Below are 22,642 nucleotides of genomic sequence, written 5' to 3' on the forward strand. Positions count from 1 at the left end.
GCTATGCATATATTTTGGTGAAACAGCGTATGAATTTAATTTTAATTTTTCCAATGCCAGATTGTTTTTATGCATTATAATGTCATTGCATTTTTTTATTCAATTCTCCAATTTCTTTTTTTTTTTCAACCAGGTTCTCCACATCCTTGAGGTTAATTACAATAATGCGTTTTTGAATATTAACTAATTCAGACTCCCATTCTTTTACTTTATTGTTACACCAGCAAATGATTTTGCCATAAAGATATGCTTTTAGTGAATCCCATAAAATAACTACATTTATGTCACCAGTATTATTCGCATCTAAATAATATTTTATTTCCAAATCGAACCAGGTCTTAAACTCATTTTAATTTAGTAAAATATGCAGGAATTCTTTTAGTAAGTGTTAGTTTCTTAAAGTTCATTTGAATTCTAAGAGTAAGTGAATTGTGATCAGATATGAGGCAGGGAATTATGGAAGAATGTGATATTTTCATTTTTAAATCTTGGGATACATATAATTTATCAATTCTTGTTTAAGTATTGAATCTATAATCACTATGAGAAAATTATAATGAACTTTCATTTTTAAGACTAAAAGAATCTAATAATTGCATGTTATCTAACCATTTCTTAAGAGTTCTTCCTGTAGATGTTAAACAAAATGGCCGTCTACTTGTAGTCTCCTGACTATCTAAGATACAATTAAAATCCCCTCCTACAATTAGACTACCTTTTGAAGTATTATTAATAAGTTCTATGTGCTTCTTAATTGTTCCTACTCCAATACCTGGAAACCAATAAAGATTCACCAATGTCCAAATTCTAATACTATGTCTTATTATTACTATTGATAAAAGGCCATCTTTGTCTTCATAATTATATATTACTTGAGGATTAGTAGCACTTTTCCTCCGCAATGTTAATGCTCCTCTGTTTTTTTACTGTATGAAGAGCTAGAGAGCTTTAAGAAATAATTTGGATTCCAAATGAAATTATCATTAGCTTTAAAGTGAGTTTCTTTTAGAAATATCAATTGTGCTTTGTTTACTTTTAGATATTTAAGTAGGCCAGATCTTTTTCCTTGGAATATTTAAACCATTCATATTTAGTGAGAGAAGTTCTATACTCATCCAGTTAATTTATTTATTGAAGAGTTCTGATAGGAAACAATAGCAAGTTATTTTGTTACTTATTTGCTGCATATCTTCCATACATATATTAATAATGTAGTAAACCTTCTTATTTCCTTTTGAGTTGTATAATATGTATACTAGAATAGGCCAAAAGGTAAGACTAACAAGAGTACAATAGTTAATTTATACACATGTATAGACAAATATTTAAAATTATCTTTTAACAAACATGGAATGAATATCATTCCTAATCTGAAAGAACTAAAATGTTCAGTCAGATTAACCCTCATTACTAACAGTAAATCAAATAACAATGAGAAGTTAGAGACTCCATTATATGTCATTCTGGAGATAATAAATAATCAACTCCATCATATACTTCTAGTTTGATCCATGCACATAAGTATGCATTTATTATACAATTAACTTAATACAAAATTTAGGCGATAACTGGAACAAATTTACTTTATGCGTAGTAAATCAAATATGTATTTCAATCAAAATCAAATATTCATAAAATGTAGGTAAAAATTTCAAGAGATATTTACTACACCAGTTACCTTTTAACTTTCATGAGTTTCTGTAAAGTGACTGACAAACTTGCAAAAAAGAAAACCAAAATGCTGAAAAAGGCTGCAGAAAAGCCGGACAAAGTAAAGCAGTTACATGCCCCAAGTATTCACTTTTCAAAATAATGTCCAAATGGTGAAAAGTCCAGTAAACCAAGTCTCGACCACACTGTGTTGTTCAAAAGTGAAAAATTATTTATTTAAGCGATACCAATTCCGATAAAATTTGGTTAATTAAAACACCACAAGATAAAACGCTTTTCGTTTCCAGCAGTTCAGAAACTTTTTCAAATCACCCGCACTCCGCCCCTTTTCCACCTTATATAGTGATCGTAACATCACTATTATTTAAAGATACAAATCCACTTTATATATGTTGTACTTTTAAAATTTCAACGTTTTATATTTCAACAAAATACAATTAAAAACAATGTCACTTAAAAAAAACATTTTCTGTTCTTCTTGTTATCCAATATAAAAAAGATTTAATAAACTTTTTGTCACCAATCTAAAGTCTAGCCGTGTGATAAAATGCATTGTAGCGCTAACCTACCACTAGTGCGCACTACATACTTTGCATTGTACCAGTACAAGTACATCCATGCAAGTTTATTCCAAGTAGTACAAATGTTTTTGCCCTTTAACTAATCCTTTTGCATGTGTACTGTCTATCTTAAATGTAACCGTCCAAGTTATATCAACATAATGTACACTTTGAGCTAGTTTTTTAAAAACATGCACTTTTTACACTTGTGATTGTGTGAACACCCTTAAACTAAAGACGGCTGTAATACAAACTATAAACTAAAATAAACAAAGCGCATAATGTCTTTTTTATATTGGATAACAAGAAGAACAGAAAATGTTTGTTTTAAGTGACATTGTTTTTAATTGTATTTTGTTGAAATATAAAAGGCTGAAATTTTAAAAGTACAACGTATATAAAGTGGATTTGTATCTTTAAATAATTGTGATGTTACGATCACTATATAAGGTGGAAAAGGGGCGGAGTGTGGGTGATTTGAAAACGTTTCTGAACTGCTGAAAACGAAAAGTGTTTTATCTTGTGGTGTTTTAATTAACCAAATTTTATCGAAATTGGTATCACTTGAATAAATAATTTTTCACTTTTGAACAACACAGTGTGGTCGAGACTTGGTTTACTGGAGTTTTCACCATTTGGACATTATTTTGAAAAGTGAATACTTGGGGCAGGTAACTGTGCTTTACTTTGGCTTTTCTGCAGCCTTTTTCAGTGTTTTGGTTTTCTTTTTTGCAAGTTTGCAAGTCGTTTGTCTAGATGGCAACACAAAACGGAGATAGTTTATGCATATCTGACACGGAAGAAAATGATTCAGGCAATTTAACTTCACTTATAAATCTTTTATCTCAAAGAGTTGAAACATTGATGGAGAAAGTAGAGAGAATGAGTGGAAATGTAAATAACAGTATAAATGGAAAAGGGACAGTACATAACACTGGAACAGTTGAACAGTCCACTCATGGTCACTCGCAAAAAACGAACATAAACTCTGCCCAAGCGAACCAAATAGGGAATAATAACATAGGACTAATGTGCAACTCACACAATAAAGTTAATCCAAGTGACAACTTCAGTAATGCACATAATGAGAACAACACCTCAGGGCTTATTGGGACTCTTAATTTATCAGCATGGTTACAGGAACCACTTCATTTTGACAACAATGAACAAACAGTAATACAAGAGGGCTCGGCCGGAGGTAACAGTTCTATTGTTACAAATTTAAAGTCACTAGATCATGCTTTGGTGAAATATAAGAAACTGCAATTAGAAGTTTCTTACTTTAAGGAGTGTGTTAAAGAAAAGGTAGTGCCTAAAGGACTGAGATCATGGCAGTACCCAACAGGCCTCGTGGAGGGGTCTGCTTTTCACAATGACCTTATTAACATGTTCGATCGACATGGAACAGAACTCCTTGAGTTAATGACCAAGCATTACCAATTAAATCTCGAGTCTTTAGCCTTGGACATAGAAAAAACTGACCAAGAAATGACTAGCAATTGTGACTTTGAATGGTACAAATTTGAATATAATAGAACTTTTGACAGTATTAATCAACTAATGATTAAATTAAAGACAACTAAAGAAAAGAAAATGCAACGTGACAAAATGGCATACAAGAATAAAACAGCATATCCAAAACCACCACCTTCGCAGGTTTGGAGACAGAAAGAAGCAGCCATAAGAACAAATGTAAATTTTGGTTCACATACAACAGAAGAATCCCCCCAGCAGAGGAGTGAAGTTTCCTTTTGTATTGATTCTTATGAAGAAAGGGAAGTACGAAGAAGCGAGAGAATTACACAGAAAAATAACTCTACTAACACAGAAGGTTTGGTCAACAATATTGTGAACAATGATGAAAATTTTCATCATCAAACTCAGAACCACAACCCATGGGGAAGGAACCAACAATGGTACATCAACAACAAGAGGAGGAGGAAATAAGGTTTGGAGACCAGAACAACATCAGGTACTGTAAATTGTTGTTTAACACACAGGGAGACTTTACGGTCTACAACTATACAGAAATCGACATTGATCCTGTTCTTGTTGAACTGTTTTCCAAAGGAAATACTTTTCATGTTAAGTTGTCTATCTCGCCTTCATTCTTGCTGGATGGGTTCGGAGCTGATCCTCGTCTCCGACTCGGCAATCTACTAAAGCTTGAGAGCTATTTACTGGCTTGAGGCCCTCCCTATATCCCACAATGCTAGGCATCAGATCCCCAGATCTCATTTGCCGCTTCAGCTACGAGGTTGCGAATTTACTTGGCTCCAGGTCATATTAATCTTTTCTTCTAATATTAGTATAAAAGTTAACTTTAGTTTTTTTTCTACAACCTTATCTTATATATATAGCTTTCCGGTTAGTTAATTCACTGTTTACTCCCTAATATTCCCTCTCAGGAACTCATTTTTAGTTAGAGAGTTTCTCCCCCCCCCTTTTCTTAGTGGCTAATCTCCCCTCCTTTTCCTTCTGTTAATAGGGTAGTGTTTAGCTCTTCTACTTTACTACAGTTTGTAGGCTTGTAGTTTTTGTATATATTTATATATATATATATATATATATATATATATATATATATATTTGGCATTAGTATATAGCTGTGTAGTTATTAATATTGTTAGTTTAACTAGTGTGAGTGTGTGTGTGTTTTTCTGTGTGTTTAAGCACTAGTAACTTTTCTTCTTTGGTATCCACTATGTCTAAGGATACCAAAGTCTCAGGTTTTAAGAAGTGTGACTCATGCTGTCAGAAGATGTCTCTGACAGACGGTCACACTTCTTGCATTTATTGCTTGGGTCCCCTACACCTGCAGGACTCCTGCTCGGTCTGTCATGCCTTCAGCCGGAGAGTCCTGCAGGAGCGTAGGAACAAGCTCATCCTGAGAGCTTACTTAAGCTAGAAGGATCCCCGACCAAGCCTTCGTCGGGTAAATCCTCAAAGCCCGCCAAGCCATCGGCTCCCTGTTCGGAGCCGTCACCTGGTGGAGCGCCTGCCTCCTCTTCGGCTCCAGCTGGAGCCGACACATCTGGACCTCAGTCGGCTCCGACCTTAGTGTCGGAACAGTCTTCGAGCCGAAAACGTTCTAGGTCCCCTTCCCTAGAATCAGTTTGTTCGGCTCCGAGGTCACCATTGCTCCAATCTGAAAAAAGCCATAGGTCCCACTCATCTCGGTCTTCCAGGCTATCCGATCATGACTTAGAGAGGGTGGTCAGTAGACTCCTTAAATCGCAGGCCCTGGCCAAAATGTTAACCAGCCCATCTCAACAGACTGTGGCTGTCCCGATGTCTTCAGCAGTTCCTCCTCCGACTCCCTCCTTGTGTTCGGAGCCGGAGCTGGCTGGGGCTCGAATCTTGGTAACGTCAGAACCGATGCCACACCTTTCGGCTCCTTCGTCGGCTCCGATCTCTTCTTTGGTTCCGTCCTTGAAGGGATCTGGGCACTGAGACTCCCTCGTCAGCTCCGAGGAGGCAAGTGGCATCGAACCCTTGTCCGACCCCGTTCTCCCTCTCGGAGCCTTGGCACAAGTGAGCTCGGCCCCATCGGCCTCGGAGCCATCCCTCTCGGTGTCAGCAGGGGTTCTCCTCTCTTTGGAGCAGGGACCTTCTGCTCTGCCTGACAGGGGCACCTTCAAGGTCATGAGGAGTGTGCTGACTCCTGAGTCAGCCCCTCGATCAGCCCCTTCGGCTTCTCCCCCCATGGTGCCTGCATCGGTCTCTGTCCATCCTCCTGACCCCAAGCGTGGAGAGCAAACGTTCCAGGTCGCCTCATTGGGCGTATCTTCCTCTTCTGAGGCCTCCCCCGATCCTTCGGAGGAGCCCCCATGGAAGAGAAAATGTAAGAGGAAACATGTCAACTCCCCCGAGTCAGTCACGTCTGATACCGACTTGGAGGATTCGGAAGGGTCCCCAAGATCCCCCTCTGGGGATGTCTCCTTTTCAGACATCCTAGAGATCCTTAAGCAGAGGGAGAACTGGACTGCCCTTAACCCTTCGGAGGACGAGTCGGTCTACCTGGACGCGTTTGGTTCTCGCCCTTCCACCTCCTGGTGTCTCCACCTTTCGACCCGCTAATGGAAGTAGTGGCTCGAAAGGTGTGGTTAGCCCCAGACACAGTGGAACCAACTCCCCGTAGGCCCACTAAATTTATTACAGACCCACCCAACAAGCAATTCTTGACAAAGGGTGTTCCTGTTGATGCCATGGTGGTTGCAGCAGCCACAAAGAAGGAGCTGGCTGACCATTCGGTGCCTGTCCATCCACCTAATAAAGAATCTAGGACAATGGACAGGTACGGGAAGCGGATGTTTTCCTCAGCGACTTTTTCTATGCGGTCGCTGAATTATCTGTGCCATTTCACCCGTCTCCAAAGGGATCTTCTCAAGGAACTGGGTAATGCCCTTCAGGATCCATCAGCTGTGGGGGCTCAAGATAAGATTAACTCCCAGCTGGCGACCCTTAATTCTATTGTCAACTCCTCCATGCAGCTCATTTCTTATGCAGCCGATGGGGCGAGTAGGGCCGCAGGTACAGGCGTGGCTTTGAGAAGACATGCCTGGATGCGGTTATGTAACTTTGCTGACCCCTTTAAGGCATCCTTCACCAATACCCCCTTCGATGGTTCGGCTCTGTTTGGACCACAGGTGAAAGATACCCTTACCAGGTGTGAGCAGGAAGGCAAGACTCTCTCTGCCATGGGAGTCCGTTTCTCCACTCCCTCTAGACCATACCCCAAGGGTCAGAAGAGTGGAAAAATGTGGTTTCGGAAACCCCAGGGAGTCGTGCCTGACACACGTGGCGAGTTTCCCTCCAGGGGCAGGGGAGGGAACAATAATAGATGCCGCCTGAGGGGCAGAGGGGGCCCGCAAAATCAGGGTAGCAGAGAATCTTTCTCTGACAAACCCTTTCAGCACCCCTGAGGGGCTGCCCGACTGTCCGCCTTTGGAGGCAGTCGGCGGAAGATTGTCACTGTACCCAGAAGCCTGGCAACTCCTCACACAAGACAAATGGGTACGGTCTATCATATCTGAGGGTTACAAGATCCCCTTTGTCCACACCCCGGTACAAACAACCAAGTCCCTTCCAGATGTTCCACCCGGTCTAAGGGAACAAGCAGTGCTAGAAATTTCAAAACTGCTAGAAAAATGGGCCATCCAGCCAGTCCCAGCAGACCAGCAAGGATCCGGAATTTACTCCAAGTTCTTTTTGGTGCCAAAAAAGACAGGGGACTGGAGACCCATTTTGGATCTCAGCAGGCTAAACAAGTCTGTTCAAAGAACAAAGTTCCGGATGGTCATGCTTCAGTCCATTCTACCCTTTTTGGGTCAGGACAATTGGATGTGCTCCATAGACCTTCAAGATGCATACTACCATATCAAAATGAACAGGCGCTCCAGAAGGTTGCTCCACTTCCGGCTGGGAGCCAGTCACTATCAGTTCAGAGCCCTGCCCTTTGGTCTCACCACAGCCCCCAGGGTGTTCACCAAATGTATGGCAGTGGTTACGGCTCACCTGAGACTGCGAGGATTCCAGGTGTTTCCATATCTCGACGACTGGCTCCTGACTGCTTCCACCAGGCATCAGCTACTATGAGCCAGGGATTATACCATCTAAACTTGCTCCGAGCTAGGTATATCAATAAATTTCGAAAAGTCTGCATTGTCACCTTGTCAGTCTATAGTCTTTATAGGCGCAAGCTTAAATACAAAAGATCTCTCTGCAAGACTTCCTCTCGACAGAGTGTCAGACATCTGCCGACACGTGCAGGTCTTACTACAGTGCAACAGGATTCAGGCCAGATTTGTACTAAAGACTTTGGGCCTCATGGCAGCAGCAATCATACTAGTTCCAATGGCTCGTTTTCACATGCAGCTTCTTCAGTGGATGCTTTTTACTCAGTGGTCCTTTCAACAGCTCTCAATGTCTCTCAAGATAATAATCACTCAATCATGCAAAGACCACCTAACTTGGTGGATGGTCTCCCCTCTAATACTCCAGGGCAGAGCATATGTTCTTCCTCCTCCTCCTGTTGCCACAGTGACCACGGATGCCTCCCTGATCGGGTGGGGGGGGGGCATTTTCAGGGCAGGACTGTGCAGGGCACCTGGCAACCTCTAGAGTACCATCTGCACATAAATGTCTTGGAAATGAGAGCGGTGCTTTTGGCGTTGCAAGCTCTTCAGGACTCTATACCCACCGGGACTATTGCAATTCAGACAGACAATATGTCTGTAGTGTGGTACATCAACAAGCAGGGCGGAACCAAGTCCTATCCCTTATGTCGAGAAGCACTCAGACTCTGGCAGTGGGCGATCTCCCCTCAATGCTTTCTGATAGCAACGCACATCCCCGGGAGGTCCAACGTCATAGCGGACAGGCTAAGCAGAGCTATTCTCATGCCTCACAAATAGTCTCTCAGTCAATCAGCAGCGGACAAAATCTTCCGCAGATGGGGTCAACCTTGCTGCGACCTTTTTGCAACTCCTCTCAACAGCAAGTGCGACGACTTCTTCACTCTCTTCCCCCTTCCTGGGCACTCCCCCAGAGACGCTCTAGTTCACGATTGGCCCTGGAGTCTTCTGTATGCATTCCCACCTTTTCCACTAATTCCCAAGCTAATTCAGAAAGCAACCGCATTGAGATCCAGGATGATCCTCATTGCCCTTTACTGGCCTCGACAAATTTGGTTCCCGTTCCTGCATCGTCACCTGCTGGAGCAGCCGTGGAATCTGGACCCAGTGCCAGACCTCTTGGTCCATCAATCGGGCGGGCTGCACCAATCCCTTCAGTCTCTCAACCTCACAGCTTGGTTGCTCCACTTCCAACCTTAGCCAGGCTTCCACTAATTTCTCAGCCGGTGCGTGAAATCATCCTTTCTTCGCACAAATCTGCCAACAGGAAGACTTATGCTAGTAAGTGGAAACGTTTCTCTTTCTGGACAGAGGCTAGGAATATTGACCCCTTTACAGCCCCTGTCCATCATGTTTTAGATTTTTTAGCAGAGCTCTTTCAAGCTGGTTCCTCCTCTGCCACCATTAGGGTCCAATTAGCTGCTATTGCAAATTTCCATGCTGGCCTGTCAGAAACCAGCATCATGTCCCACAAACTTTGCAAGGCCTTTCTCAAAGGAACTTTGTTGCTTAGGCCCCCGGTCAGAGATCCCCCGCCTCCGTGGGACTTGAACTTGATATTGGCTTCCTTGATTCTCCCCCCCTTTGAACCCGCGGCTTCCTGTTCCTTAAAATTGCTCTCCTGGAAGACTCTCTTTTTGGTAGCCATCACATCAGCTAGGAGAGTTTCGGAACTTCAAGCCCTCTGTATTCGTCCTCCTTATCTTGTGTTTCATAAGGTAAGGACTCAACTGAAGCAAACAGTGCAGCAACCATAAAAGTTCAACTAGAAAAGAAAAAGCAGCAAATGCACTTTGTGCAAAATTCCGTCTCTGTGTCTTGGAAATTCACCTCTATTCAATGCTCATAACAGTCCACAACACCTTCAATGAAACCAGGTAGAAGTGAATAAAAGTTTATTGTAATGCCAACAAACAAACAATGGTTAAGCGCTTTCACTTGAATAAAACAAGCTTCCTCAGAACACCATAGCTTGCATCACAGTTGTTTAAATAACATTTTTGGCGCCAAAATTCAGTTTGTAATTTTAAAGCTATACACACATCCTATAACCATTGTTCTTTATTCATAAAATCTTAAATAATATTCATATTATTTCTAAAGTCAATGTTACATATAATATATGTTGATAAAGTGAACAAGTTAAAAAAGTGAAAAAATGTTAACAAAGACATTTGCATCTAGATCATATCTAAACATGTTTAAAAACATATGACAATGTACCTTATAAATAGTTCATTTTAAGGCCAGTAGTGGTTTGACAGATACAGTGTCATTTAAACCTGGTATAGTCGAAGCATCCGTGTATATTTGCCACCAAAATTCTTTATATAATAATAAATTATTAAAGTCACCCCTCTGTTATTGGTGCATAACGCCCACTATACCAAAATTAAAATAATGTTTGTCACCATGTTGTTTAATATGTTTATACAAAGCATTTTTTTCCTTCCTTCTGATGCTATAAAGGTGAGAGTATATACGTTTATTTAAACTCCTTTGAGTCTTACCTATATAGAATCCTGAACATGTTCTACAGATGGCAATATACACCACCATTTTAGTTGTACAGTTGCCCCCACAGAATTTAATTCTAGTGTGTTTGTAATTATCCAGTTTCACACTATCTCCCTGAAATATGGTGTGACATTGTTTACATGCCCCACATTTTGCAGTTTTCATGTATTCTGTCTTCTTAATAAAGATACCCTTCTCTAAAATGGATTTTATGTTGGCCCCTACCTTGTAAACAAACCTTGGGCATTCACCTAATGTGGGTGCTATATCTTGATCAGCAGATATTATATGCCAGTTATTCATCAAAATCTTCTTGACTTTACCTGAATATATGCCAAATTCCAAAATGCAAGATTTACCAAAAATGCAAGTTTCAGACTTCATATCATGCAATATATCCACAGTCGAAACAGTAGCTGTCCTATATTTTTCACCCAGCAAAGGCTTGTACTGGTTACCCCATTTCCTCACAACATAATTACTTACATTTTCCATGACTCTAACGTCATACCCTCTGTCCTTAAATAAGGACGCTATAAATTTCACCTCATCCAACATGTCCTCATACCGTGAGGTCATCCTAGCTGCTCTAATAAGCTGACCCTTATATATATTCGTGAATTGTTTCTTCGGATGGTAGCTAGAATATTCCAAATAACTATTCGAAAAAGTGTTCTTTCTATAAATTTTGGATTTAAACTCATCCCCTGTTTTTGACACAAATGTGTCTAAATAAGCCACACCTTCGTGACTGCTAGAGGAGGTAAATTTTAAAAAATTACTGCTACTGTTAATGTATTGTAAAAATAATGCTAGCTGTTGTTCTCCACCATCCCAAATCAAATATATGTCATCAAGGTATCTGACATAATATTTTATGTATGTCATAAAGTGACTATCTAAAATAGTCCTCTCTTCCCATTCAAGCATGACCAAGTTGGCGTATATGGGAGCACAAGCTGCTCCCATAGCTACTTTGGTCTGCTTGTAATATTCTCCCTCAAATATAATGTAATTATGCTCGAGAACCAGGGACATCATATCCATGAGAAGACAGATGGTGTCCCATTGGATATCTGTATGTTTTCTTATACTCGTAGCAAAAGCTGATAGACCATCTTCTTTTGGTATACAAGAAAATAAATCTATGACATCAATAGTCACAAATATCAGATCTGAACTAGATAGGTAAATAGGATACTGTTTCAGAAAATCCCATGAGTCCTTAGCTATATGTGGAATAGTGGCGTATATGTGTTTCAATTAGGTATCAATAACCTTACCTATATTGAACGTCTTAGACCTACTCCCTGATATAATGGGTCTAAAGGGCGGTTCATCTATATTCTTGTGAATTTTAGGAATACCCACTATAGAAGCTAATACAGGATGTTCAACCTTGATATAAGAATAGATGTCATTATTGATCCTGTTATCTAGTAAGTATTCTTCAATACATGTGTCTATTTTTCTATACCCTATGTTGATCTCATTCAAGGACAACATAGAATAATTTCCAGAATTGTGTAGTGATTCATGTATCTTACAAGTGTATAAAAAACTGTCATAGATGACTGCACCCCCCCCCCCATCTGGTTTCATGATTCTGATGTTACTAGCACATCTTAATTCCTGTAGTACCCTGCTCTCTTCTTTTGTTAAATTGGAACTAATCTGATGTCCATCGATTTGTCTATCCAACTTGTAAATCTGTTTAGTCACTACTTTATCAAAGATAGAAATGGTGGGGTGCATGGGGGTATATATGTACTTTTCTTTTTGACTACTGGAATGAACGGCTCTGCATGAGAAATGTCACCCACTGTTTTTTTATCTTTAAATAAAATAGCCAGGTTAAGCTTTCTCACATATCTTTTTATTTCACAAATACAGTCCACTAGATTGAATCTTTTAGTGGGAATAAATTTAATCCCGTTAGATAGTAAATCAAAGTGTCCAGTATTTAAAATATAGTTAGTGTAGTTGTATATATTAAAGTTCCTATAGGTGTAAGTGACACCATCCTCTAGTATGCCTACATTATTATTACTGGACTCACCTATTGTCTCAGTAACAACTGAACCAGAATTTAATGTGGGGTCCTTGGATATGGATGGTAGTGAGAATCTCTTCTGTAACCCCTCGTCCACTTTCTCTCCCTCCCCTTGTGTTCTCCGTATAAAAAATCAGAGTTAGCATTTCCGTCAGAACTAGATTGTTTGTATATATTTACAATTACTGTCTTTTGGTCCCCCCTCACATACTTAGGGTACTTACTGTGATCTTTTTCCCATAAATATGCTGTGCCTCTTTTGTATTGGTCCAAGTCCCTATATAGTTTTTTCATCTTACGTTCTTATATTTTTGAAATATTAGATTCAGCATAGGAGAATTGTTTGACATACAAATTCTCCCACTGAGGAAAAAGTAAGTCATTTTTGATCAAAGTGTTTAATTCTTCCACCTCCTTAATTAAATAAACCAGCTTCTCGTCATTAAATTTCATCAACATAGACATATACTTAAAACCACATTGGTCAAATAAACTATTAAAATCTGACTTAACATTTTCAGTAATATTCACACCCATAGGTAATTTAAAAAATCTGAGTCCCATCGGGACTACTTTTAACTCTATACATCTGGAAAGATAGGCATTATCCAGTTTAATACTGTTTATTAGAACCAACTTTTTACCTAAATCATATGTGAAGTCCTTTAAAGTACCTTTAGACTTCTCCTTTGTAGTGTGTCTTTTGTCACTGATCTCTGCAGTCGGATCAGTATCAAAATAACAGTTCTTTTCAATAAATGTTTTAAACAGATCTGAGTTTACATGTTTCAAATGTTTACTTTTGCTGTAACATCAATATTGTCCATTATACCATTGTCAAGAGTGTCAATATTAGTGTCCATACGCTTAGCTGTAGTACCATCTGTATTCAAACCCTTTGCTGTAGTACCATAAGTAAAATGTGACTTCATTCTTTTAGGCTTAGTGCCTATACGATAAGCTTCTTCATTAACATCACCAAATGAGAAATCAAATGTGAAGTCAGGAGTACCAATTTTACTACTACTCCTTTGAGAGCCTACTAAAGAGACATATTAAACAACATGGTGGCAAACATTATTTTAATTTTGGTATAGTGGACGTTGTGCACACCAATAACAGAGGGGGTGACTTTAATAATTTATTATTAAATAAAGAATTTTGGTGGCAAATATACACGGATGCTTCGACTATACCAGGTTTAAATGACACTGTATCTGTCAAACCACTACTGGCCTTAAAATGAACTATTTATAAGGTACATTGTCATATGTTTTTAAACATGTTTAGATATGATCTAGATGCAAATGTCTTTGTTAACATTTTTTCAGTTTTTTAACTTGTTCACTTTATCAACATATATTATATGTAACATTGATTTTAGAAATAATATGAATATTATTTAAGATTTTATGAATAGAGAACAATGGTTATAGGATGTGTGTATAGCTTTAAAATTTCAAACTGAATTTTGGCGCCAAAAATGTTATTTAAACAACTGTGATGTAAGCTATGGTGTTCTGAGGAAGCTTGTTTTATTCAAGTGAAAGCGCTTAACCATTCTTTGTTTGTTGGCATTACAATAAACTTTTATTCACTTCTACCTGGTTTCATTGAAGGTGTTGTGGACTGTTATGAGCATTGAATAGAGGTGAATTTCCAAGACACAGAGACGGAATTTTGCACACAGTGCATTTGCTGCTTTTTTTTTTCTAGTTGAACTTTTGTGTTGTATAAGGACAAAGTTTCACTTAGGCCTAATCCTTCGTTTCTACCCAAGATACCTTCTGAAACAAATCTGAATCAGACTATTGATCTGCCAGTCTTTTTTCCTAAATATTCGAACAAAGCTGAACAAAATTTGCACCGCTTGGATGTTCATAGGCAATTAAGTTTCTACTTGGACAGGACTAAGCAAATAAGAAAATCAGACCAACTCTTCTTATCCTATGCTGAGGGCAAGCAAGGACTGCCAATTTCCAAAGTAACCTTATTGGGGTGGTTGTCCTCTATTATTACCTTGATTTATCAGCTCAGACATAAAGAACTCCCTGCTAAACCTAAAGGTCATTCCACCAGAGCTTTAGCTACGTTGCTAGCTTTTCAAGCAAGACTACCAATGGAATCTATTTGTGCCACAGCCACTTGGGCCACTCCTCATACTTTCATTTCGCATTATAAGTTGGATGTGGCCTCTAGGAATAGAGCTGAGTTTGGTTCCACTGTGCTCAAGAGTCTGTTCCGATGAGCCACCCAGGACTAAGGTGCTAGGGTCACTGTCCCATCCAGCAAGAATGAAGGCGAGATAGACAACTTAACATTAAGAAGTTATGTACCTACCATAACGTTCCATGTTAGTTGTCTTCTTCTCACCTTCTTTCTTGCGTCCCACCCTCCTTCCACCTAGCCTGGACAGACCGAGAAGAGTCCCCTTTTGAGGCCTTCTTCCTCTGGACAACTCTGATGTACATTGTGTCCTTCTCTGTTATTGTACTATAGTTTTTCCTTGTGGTTGGACAGGTGTCCTTGAATCTTTCCTTGGTGTTAGCTCTGCTAAACGAGATCTGGGGATCTGACGCCTAGCATTGTGGGATATAGGGAGGGCCTCGAGCCAGTAAATAACTCTCAAGCTTTAGTAGATTGCCAAGTCAGAGCCGAGGATCGGCTCCGAACCCATCCAGCAAGAAAGAATGTGAGAAGAAGACAACTAACATGTAACGTTATGGTAGGTACATAACTTCTTATTATAGCAGAAAGAGTGCACTTAGCACAGACACTTATTGACTTTAAACTGTTTGCGCAAAGTCAATTTGGCTGTTATTTTAGGTACAGATCAACATAGGAATACAGAGTTTTACATCACTAGTATTTACAACCCTCCTTTACAAAGTAGTGTAGACCTATTTGACAAAATATGTGAAATTGACATAAGAAACAGTTTAACAAAAAGTAGGTGTAAGAAAAATCAAAGAGACATTTCTGAATTAGAGAAACATGCTTTGAGTTCTATATTGAAATTACCCCTCAGATTTATGAAACCTGACAAGGGTGGGGGGTTAGTCATTATGGAAAAAATGACTACAAACAGAGAATGAAAGAACTTTTGAATAATGAAACATATATAAGAGTATCAAGGAATGAACTAAATATTGCCTATGCTAGAATTAAAGTATATTTTAGTGACCTATTCACAGAAGAAAAATTTGACTTAAACATGTACAACTATATAACTATGCTAGCACCAAAGATTCCATTATTATTTGGAGTATCTAAAGTACATAAGAGCATAGAACCCCCCCCTATGAGACCACTAGTAGACACACGTAATAGTATTACCTATGGTTGCGCTAAAGTAGTGGACTCATTTTTAAAAAAGTACATCAAGTATGAAAGTCAAATATGCAAAGATTCTTGGTCCTTCTTGAGAGATATTAATCAACTACAATACAAGGCAGAATTTAATTTTATGAGAATAGATGTTAAAGATCTATATACATGTATCCCTCATTTAGAAGGGACTGAATGGGTCACCAGAAAACTAACTAGCTTAGGCATGCCACATACTGAAGTGTACTTAGTGGAGGAATTAATAGATATAGTTTTGTCTAACAACTACATCACATTTGACAATGAACTCTTTTTACAAAAAGTAGGAGTAGCAATGGGTTCCCCTTTAGCAGCCAGCTTTGGGAATCTAGTGATGGCTCATTGGGAGGACACATACATTATGGAACAGACTCAAATTAAGAACTTATTGTATTACTACACAAGATTCTTGGATGACATTTTTGTCATAATTAAAGGGGTTGAAGAGACATCAGAGAATTTTGTGCAATATTTAAATAACACTACAAAATTCTTGAAATTCACTTCATGTTTCAGTGAAAATAGAATCTCCTTTCTTGATATAGAACTTAGAAAAGACAACATACATAATAAGTACGTTAGTACTATTTATAGAAATGAAACCTACTCTAATAGCCTACTACATTTCACCAGCTGTCACCCATTCCACCAAAAAAGATCGGTGGTAAAGGAACAGCTGGTAAAAGCAGCTAGGATGACAACTTTAGATGTAGATTTTTTCAGCTAATGTCAGAAACTTAACATGATGTTCCGGAATAGAGGTTATCCATTGGAGTTGGTATGTGACTTGATTAACGAAATCACTATTAAGAGAAGGAGAGGTACATATAAACCAATTCTAGACTTGGACAAGTATGAAACTGAGAGTGGCTCAGTAATTGTGACTGATAGTAATACACAAAAAAATCTTAATTACACTAGTTACAACTTTATTACACGCTACAGTATCAATGCAGAAGATCTTAGACAAGTCATTTATAAGAATTGGGAAATATTAGAAAATGACCCTTACGTTAGGAAAAGAATTATAGAACTTCCTAAATTGATTTTTAAAAAAGGTAGGAACATGAAAACCCTTTTGGAATATCAGGTCGAGTCAACATCAAGAAGTCCAGGCATGGGGAAGTGTTTAATGTGCAATTTTTGTAGATACATAGACATTGGAAAGACCTTCAGAATTCGAGACAGAAAATATGATACTAGAAACAAGTTTAACTGTCAATCTAAAATGATAGTCTACTTAGCTTCATGCCAGCATTGTCAAGCGTTCTATATCGGGAAAACTATATGTACACTTAGAGAAAGAATGTACGAACATTTATATAGTATAAAGAATAGTAAGCTTGACAATGCTTTGGCAAGGCACATTACAGAACATGTTGGACACAATTTCAAATTTCGAGTAATAGACCAAATAACAAATGATGAAAGGGGTGGACCTGTTAGTTTACTATTGGACAGACTAGAGCTCATGTGGCAACTTACTACTAATGCATGTACCTATCCAGGTATTAATGAAATGTCCTCGATACTTTGTATTCTTAGATTGAAGAACTTGGACAGAAGTAATTGACCACATGCGTAGTACTGCACACTTTATTGTAAAGCAAGCCCTTTGAGACGAACACTATGTCTTATATAGTTACTAGTAGTTACCACGTTTTAGATATTTTCAGCACCCTAATGGGTTGACTACATAAAGTTAGAATAAATTACCTCTTGCTGAAGAATATTTCTTACATATTATTTATAGTTACTTTATGGTAATTTTAAATTTAACTGCCAAATATTAAACACTAAATAGCTAATATGGTAGTTAGTCATAGTAAGGAAGCGACAACGTATTTAGTTTATTGAGACCCTTTGCAATCATTGGACCTGCGGGGGTGGTGGTGGTGTAATGACAAGTTGTAGATTTAAAGCCATAATGTTGCGATGGGATTTCGTATGGAATCAGTATGTTAGTTGAAACTAGGTAGGTTAATTCAGTATTACCACAACACATTATGCGCTTTGTTTATTTTAGTTTATAGTTTGTATTACAGCCGTCTTTAGTTTAGGGGTGTTCACACAATCACAAGTGTAAAAAGTGCATGTTTTTAAAAAACTAGCTCAAAGTGTACATTGTGTTGATATAACTTGGACGGTTACATTTAAGATAGACAGTACACATGCAAAAGGATTAGTTAATGGGCAAAAACATTTGTACTACTTGGAATAAACTTGCATGGATGTACTTGTACTGGCACAATGCAAAGTATGTAGTGCGCACTAGTGGTAGGTTAGCGCTACAATGTATTTTATCACAAGGCTAGACTTTAGATTGGTGACAAAAAGTTTATTAAATCTTTTTTATATTGGATAACAAGAAGTGCAGAAAATGTTTGTTGTAAGTGACATTGTTTTTAATTGTATTTTGTTGAAATATAAAACGTTGACATTTTAAAAGTACAACGTATATAAAGTGGATTTGTATCTTTAAATAATAGTGATGTTGCGATTACTATATAAGGTGGAAAAGGGGCGGAGTGCAGGTGATTTGAAAAAGTTTCTGAACTGTTGGAAACAAAAAGTGTTTTATCTTGTGGTGTTTTAATTAACCAAATGTTATTGAAATTGGTATCGCTTAAATAAATAATTTTTCACTTTTGAACAACTCGGTGTGGTCGAGACTTGGTTTACTGGACTTTTCACCATTTGGACATTATTTTGAAAAGTGAATACTTGGGGCAGGTAACTGTGCTTTACTTTGTCCGGCTTTTCTGCAGCCTTTTTCAGCGTTTCTGTAAAGTGACTCATTCATTTAGTAATTATCTTATATAATATATTATGACCAACATTGTAAGACTTAACTACAATAGTATCAACAATCAATCTAGTGAGCCATTGTAAATCCACAAATCACTTTTTCTCTGATGCATTGGTTGAAGAGTTCAAATTGTATTGTTATAGACATGTAGTATTTCAATACATATGTAAATACTGCTCCAAACAGTATTATACATAGAAATTTAATGTAATAGAGCTCAATATCGTATTTGTACATTACTCCAAACTTCAGTAAAGAGCTCCTTTGCTACTCTTGATGTAGTGCATTAAAATAGAGTAGATCATAAGTGATTGTTCACAGTTATACCTCAATATTAACACACAATACCATTCTAGGCATTATAAATTTAATTGAACAGCTACCATAAATGCTAAATAAATGATACAGAATCTTAAAAACATAGGTAAGATAATCTGTCAGGTTTTTGAAATAATAACTTCACAACCCGAGCCTTTTTAGCAGTAAATTCCTTTTGAATGCATTTAATGATTAGAATGATTACCTAGATGAATGAGAATGCACAAATTGCTCTTTGTTTGTATTCTGTCACTACTATATCAAGTGAGGAGTAGTGTTACAGATATGGAGTTTCTGATAATATATACCTTCATAAAAAATCAGGTATCAGATAAGACCTCACACTTTCTTTTCCTCTTCTTATTGTGAAGTCAGTTCCCAATTTTAAACTATCTTCTCTCAAAACCACCATAAAATATGCAATATACAGGTGCCTTAGACTCTTGTTATTATTTATGCATTCAATAAAGAATGCAAGTTCATGAATAATTTGAAAAACCAAAGGTAGTAAAATGAGTCAACTGAAGAATGCATCAGCTACCCTCTCTATGTTTTAATGGTTCCATATGTATATATCTTGTCTTTATATTTCATTTACCTCCCTTTTTTTCAAATCTTGAGCAATGTTTAACAATCACTTTTCCTTCTTTTTTCATATGTGTCAGTACAGACCTGTACACAATCCTTCATGTTAACAGATTTCAAGAGTAGAATTAGAATGAATTTGTACAAGTCTCAATTTATTACTGTAAGTGCATGTCAACTAATATATTGCATGTATTGTCACCTGTTTAAAGTTCTACTAATCCAGGAATTTCAGGCCTCGTCAGCATATAATCAGTGAACTTGCAGAATATGTTCTATTAGTGTACTTTTCCCATTATTACAGTTGCAAGACCAGAACTCACTTCCTTGTGTCCCATACTATAATGTTAATATGAAACTTTAAATAATGAACCATCCAACTTGCATCTATTGAATATAAACATTATGCAACTTACATATTCCTGCAGCTCACCCGTAAGTAGTTTACCTGCTATTTTCACTAGACAAACACTCCACATTTTGTCCATCTTTGAATAATTGTAAATGTGGATCAGAATCAGTGTAAACTGATATTAGTACTAATTTCAACCCTCATTGTTCTTAGCCTCCTTTATTTGGATGAGGTCTGCCCACAAATATACCATTATAGGTGTAAACATTATGGGTGTACCTAAAATTATTCTTATGACATCAGTGCAGTATAGAAATAAATCAGGGAAACCTTTGCATAGATAAATGAGCATGCACAAATTACTCTTTGTTTGTATTCTGTCACTGCTATATCAAATGAGAAGCAGTGTTACAGGTATGGAGTGTCCGATAATACATAGTTTTGTAAAGATCAAGTATCAGATAAGACCTTATACTTTCTCTTCCTCTTCTAATTGTGAAGTCAATATCACATTATTCATCCATTTAAAAACAGATCTTTCATGCTTGTTGTTTGTGAACGCCACATTTGTTTGCCAGCTATTGTTGTTTTTTGAAAAGAAAGCATGAGCCCACATCACACTGTACAATTGCTATACATTAGTATTGTTTTTGAGTTAATTGCCCATAGAGTATTTGTGGTAGGAACTTGCATGGTCAATGGGGCATGTGTAATTCAATTTGCGTGCTCTAGGGCCACTTGCGAGTTAATATGTTCTGCAAACCTGGGTGTCTCACTGCTGTATCCATTTAAGAAACTGTATTTGCTGCTGTTTTTATTGTGTTACATGCTCCCCAAAGTGCCTCCCATGTAGAAAAACAGCCACGACCATGACCAAACATCGTTTGATGTCTGCACTTGTGCCCCTGCTCCTCTGCTGATATACGGCCCAAAGTCCCCTCTATACTCGCTATCGGTGAGAAACACCCAGCCCTGAGTTTGTTAGTCAGGGATAATTAAATTCAAGAATAATTTCTTTCTACCCAGATGCATATCTTAAAGAATTCAGTTTTTACAATAATAATCTGGTGTAATGTCCCCTGCTAACACATTTTTCTTTTGTGGTTTCTTAAGATGTAATGTTGGCTTTCTGGAGAGGATTTGACCTATACCAGTGGAAGCTAAGTGTGTAGATTGCTTTGTTGAATTTATGAGGCTTGTATATCTTTTGGGAAGAGGTAAGGTAGTCAAACACATGTCTAAAAACTTTTTAAGCTTATGTATCTTGAGCATTGCGACTTATACCCCCCCCCAACACAATGACTGTCAATAGTTATATCATAATAAGCTCTTCAAACCCACAATGACAGTTTCTCCAAATTAGAAGGATCTTCCTTTGGCCTGATTGTGTGAGATAACCTCTCCTTCTGTAAACAAACTGCATGAGCACAGAAACCATTACATATGATGATGTTACAAAGAATATTGCCGCTGTTCTAATCCTTAATAAAACTATCCCCACAGTTTCATACCAATTTTTTAATATACTTTATGCTGCAGTCATCTATTAAGTGAAAAGAACTTATACAGATAGATGTTTATTCTACATTTACAGCCTTTCTTGTTAACAGTGTGTGTTGTCATAGGCTGTGTAGGTACGGTGCTTTGGGTCATCTTTGAAATTGAATACCTGGTGTCATGTATATTGTTTGAAATGTGTAAAATCAAATCCCTTTTAAAGACCATCTGTTGACTAGCCAGCCACACAAGCACACACACAGTAGCTCACATGCACCATTCCCAAGTGTAATCAAAAAACTCCACTCAGCTGCACAACTAGACTAGAATGGGAAAACCCACCTACTAGACCCTAAATGGCTGGGGGACAATGAAGAGAACCCCGCACTGAGTTACCACCACACACCTGCACCGAGACACAGTTGTCGAATACAGGAGAGCTGGCAGGAACCAAATATGTTCTAACAGATGACAGATTGTTTCTCCACAGCATTCTTGGAATGCTCCTTAATGTCAACAATAAAGAAAAGAACTGATCTGTACAGACATTACTGGGTGTTTTGGGAATAGTTTTTGCTCATAACTAGAGGATTTTATGTTCTTTGTATGTGGGGAACAGGAATATCTTTTCAAAAACCTATGCAAGTCATCATTGGCCACAAGACACATATGCTTCATATAAGCATCAACAACAATGTTCCGTGCCAACTCCGACCCAAGCAAAGACAAAGCAGGCTACTTTTAATATTCCTCCACTTTATACAGTGGTGTTCGATAAGGAGACAAAATGAGATTCCAATTAGTGTAACGCTTGCAATTCAAGACATTTTAACTCTTCAAACAAAAAAATAAAAAAAAAAAAGGAGGAGAAACATCCAAATAAACATTTAAATGTATCGGAAATAAATTATATGTGATTAAACTAACTAGAAGGGCAAAGTGATATTTATTTAATGTGTAGGGTTTATAGTTAGAAGTTAAATGTCAAAAGGGCTCTCTACACTCATGAAAGTTCGCAAATGCACTGTCAGGCTCGCGTAAAGGGAACTGAAGATTTCCCTACAAGTCTCGTGCATTTAAAAAGCTTCACTTCTTCGTTTTAAAAATAAACATTCATCTGAAATCATGAACTTGTTGACTATAATAAGCTCCAGTGAATATGCAAAGACTTTGTATAAATTAATCATAAAACCATATTAGTGACTGAAATTAGTCATAACTACAACTAAACCCCACCCATTAACTAGCGACTAATATTAAGAAAATTAAATTAACTAA

At 37.8% G+C, this 22,642-nt stretch overlaps 1 protein-coding gene across 1 annotated transcript in view; it reads left to right on the forward strand.

The window, feature by feature from the left end:
* LOC122803781 (leucine-rich repeat-containing protein 74A-like) overlaps positions 1-22,642 on the forward strand; it is a 1,499,916-nt gene that overhangs the window by 894,999 nt on the left and 582,275 nt on the right. The gene's annotated exons all lie outside the window — the stretch shown is intronic.

This window comes from Protopterus annectens, chromosome 6.part0 (assembly GCF_019279795.1).
Source record: "Protopterus annectens isolate FY-2018-M chromosome 6.part0, PAN1.0, whole genome shotgun sequence".
In the NCBI taxonomy this organism is placed as follows: domain Eukaryota; kingdom Metazoa; phylum Chordata; order Ceratodontiformes; family Protopteridae; genus Protopterus; species Protopterus annectens.